The sequence below is a fragment of the Ostrinia nubilalis genome, chromosome 12 (genome assembly GCF_963855985.1).
Source record: "Ostrinia nubilalis chromosome 12, ilOstNubi1.1, whole genome shotgun sequence".
Lineage (NCBI taxonomy): Eukaryota > Metazoa > Arthropoda > Insecta > Lepidoptera > Crambidae > Ostrinia > Ostrinia nubilalis.
The window spans coordinates 13,265,820-13,269,431 of record NC_087099.1 but is presented as its reverse complement, the minus strand read 5'-3'; the positions used below and the strand labels follow the sequence as shown (position 1 = coordinate 13,269,431).

General features: G+C 37.3%; 1 long non-coding RNA gene across 1 annotated transcript; it reads right to left on the bottom strand.

The window, feature by feature from the left end:
• Positions 1 to 1,646: 1,646 nt before the first annotated feature.
• On the bottom strand, positions 1,647 to 2,680 carry LOC135076558 (uncharacterized). Its single transcript, XR_010258300.1, has 2 exons — positions 2,621 to 2,680; positions 1,647 to 1,849 (listed from the first exon to the last, which is right to left on the bottom strand). It is a non-coding gene; the product is annotated as an uncharacterized LOC135076558 (long non-coding RNA).
• Between the last annotated feature and the right edge of the window lie 932 nt (positions 2,681 to 3,612).

Genomic DNA, 3,612 nt, shown 5'->3' with positions numbered 1-3,612 from the left:
ACCAACTAACATGCAAAAATATCTGCTTTAAATACAGAAAAATTAGAGCTAAATAAAAGAAATTCCATGAAAGAAAAATATTTAAGAAATTCTAAGGTAAGTCCCGTTTTCCGTGACATGGTATGTTCGTGGTGGGTGGTTGTGATCCAGATGAGCCCATTTTACTTTATTGTCCTCTAACTTCACTTTACTTTCGCACTTGTACTTGTAATTCCCGCAACACTTCCAGTTCTTGTATGTGTTGTTCGACCTTTTGAAAGTGAACCCGTTGACCATCAGCAAATGGCCGCTTTTGGATGAGTTTATGAGTTTGAACTCTATTCCTGGAATGAATAGAGTTGGGTATTGAATGTTAGCGGAATAATGAAGCCCAAAGGTGTCGGTGTCGGTGTCGGACTTGCCGAATCCAGATCCGAGGAACGTGGTTGGACTTTTGTGGTGAACCTACTCAAGCATATTTAGATTACCACGGGGGGTTAACGGAACTATTATAGTCTGGTTCGGGAGCACGTAGAATTTTGTTCAATGACCCTAAGCTACCCATCCTTATCGCTCGCGCGTAATTATGTTGCTGTCGCGCTCGCACACTCACTGCGGGCGCCCGTCGCACAGTCGCGACAGCAATATAATTACGCGCGAGCGATAAGGATGGGTAGCTTAGGGTCATTGGACAAAATTCTACGTGCTCCCGGACCAGACTATAGTAATTTTTATTTACAAATTACAAAATGCAAAATGCTTTTTGTATTATTTTTTATTACAAACACATGGCATTACAACTTTTATTTGGTTTAACATAAAATTAGGAAAATAGAAAAATAGAATTGACACTTAGTACCTACGATTGTTACAAATTGTTGGGGAATTCCTCTCTTTGAGTTTAAGTAACCTGTATTGAGAGGAATCCACATAGATGTTCTAAACTTACATTAACAAAATAAAAACCCCGAACTTTGGTAATGTAAAAATAAAGGTTTACATTACCGAAGTTTGGGATAACACAAAACACTTAAATATCTAAACACTTTACGTAACACCACCTACTTCATCACATCCAATAATAAAATTAAAAGCGATAAAATAGACAGCAATGCTATTATGGACAAAAACACATTCGACGGATATTACACTGCACGAAACATTTCTATTTTACAACAACTAATTAAGGAGAAATGAAATTAAATCCTCACATAACGCCCATCTTTGGACACGTGATACTTCGGCGGCGGGTGATTGTGTTCCAAGCTATATGGGATGACGTCATCGTTTTGTGACAGTCGGATCTTTGCTGTGCAGTTAGAGGCGTATCTATTAGAACACACCCAACTTTTAGTCCTGCAAACCTTCGAAAATGTAAACCCATCGATCATTATGAGGTAGCCACCTTTGTTGGAGTTTATATATTTGAACTGGATGCCTGAAAATAAGTAATTATGTTAGTACTTAAATTACTTGCTAAATATTAATACCACAACAGAATGTCCCAGTTATTCATCGTCATTGAAATGTATTTATTCTATTTAGAACATTACTTTTAAGATTTTTCTTAACCTTGAATATCTTGGGAGAAATTGAACAGCCTACCTACAGAATCAACCATGACCTACCAATATGTTAGAAAGGTTTAATAAATAAAAGATATTAAATTAAAAACTGCCTCATTCGTGTATTTCATTGAAACATTTCAGGCATAAAGCTTTTTTACACTTGTTACATTCAGTAATAACTTTTTTCACTTTCTTATCCGTTTCCCGACTCGTTAGGTATTTTCTGAATTTTCTGTAGCATCCAGTGCATCTCCTCTTTGTAGCTCCTTTTCTGAGAAAGTGGATGTTTCTAAGGGTTGATACTTGAAACAACGAAAAAATTACAGTTAGTCAATATTCCTTATCTTTTAAAGGACGAAGCATAGTTATTAACCCTCAACGGACCATAACCGTATTAGCTCGGGGCTGTGTCAGTATTCTTTGTACTTCAACACACATATATCCGCACCGTAACATAAACGCCTAGCCTCGCGGTTGACAGCGCGGCTAAAGGCGATTGGGTGTTGATCCCTTTCCGGGTAGAAAAGTGTGCTTTACCTTTAGAATCCCCGCAGACTAAAGAAAGACTTTTTATCGGACGATAGCTGGGCTGTTAGTTAATCAGTATGAGAAAGTATAGTAATGCGCACATTACATCGATTGGGTATCGGCCGATTTCCCATACAAATAAGACCTATCTGTCGACAAAAGTCTGCGAGTATTTTTAAGGCATCGGCGCATCTATTCGCAAGGTGCAAAAATTAGTATAATAGAAACCGTTAATAACTTATTGATTTAAAATAAATTCAACAGCTTTTTTTTAGCGCTTCCAGCCTACTGATGAATACTAAAGTAATAAGATGGCATCGGAAGTAGAAATGTATTAATGTAGGCATTTTATTCTACGAGTAAGTTTGTATATGATTGATTCGTTAACTGAAATTGAAGCCGCAAAAGCTGTGCCATGAGATCTAAATTTAGGAATCAGTAAATAATAGCTACATAATGTTATACATAGGTACAGCAAAAGGCAGGTTTTGGCCACAACCACACATAATGTACCGTGTAGGTGCAGCCTTTAGGTACATACATACCAGCCCAGTGAATGCCTCGATTGGGTTCAAGTTGTCAGCAGGCTTTGACTTCCATTCCCTAACAGTAAATTCATTTTAAACTTTCGCGTTGTATAATTTAATTAATTTAAACAGATTTTGCGGAAAACGCAGCGTGGGACGTCCACCCACAAGGTGGACCGACGACCTGATAAAGGTAGCAGGAAGGCGCTGGATGGTGGAAGTCATTGGGGGAGGCCTATGTTCAGCAGTGGACGTCCAATGGCTGAAATGATGATGATGATGATGATGAAACAGATTTTAACGCGATACGCGGCGCGGATACTGAAATATCAATATTAAATAGTATCGCGTTAAAATCTATTTAAATTAATTAAACAGTAAATTAGCTGATCGTATTGTAAAGGCAGATAGTATCTGTGCTAGTCGTTATTAGTCTAACAAAATCCCCAGACACTAAATCGAGGGAAATAGCACAGGTAGGGAAGACTGGGTACGATTGTAACAGGGTACGGTTGTAACGACTCGACTCAGTGAAGGGTACAAAGGGAAGGGCATGCAAGTGTCAAGACTAGTAAGTCGACTTTACATTACATTTTACATTTGTTACATTTCGATCATTGTGACAATCGCCTAAGTATTATGACGACTCCTAAACTATGACAAAGACGCCATAACTGGCAACACAGAAAGAAAAAGGTCCTTACCTTGAACTGTCCTTCAAAAAAAGCCCAAGTAAAGGGCCCAATGTAAGGCCTAGCAAACAAAAAAACAATACATTAGGTTGAAAATTATATTTTTTATGCAATGCTAAAATACCATGCATCAGCATTTGTATACATGTATCAATTCATGCTGTTTGTTTCCTTCATAAAGAAAAAGAAAAATACTTAGCCGTCTACGGTAAAAAAAAATGTGTTAGGATTTTACAATTAATTATAACCATTGTTAAATTTTCTGTATTTAGGTAAATACTTAACAACAAGTTTTTCATGAAAATGAAAAATCAGGAA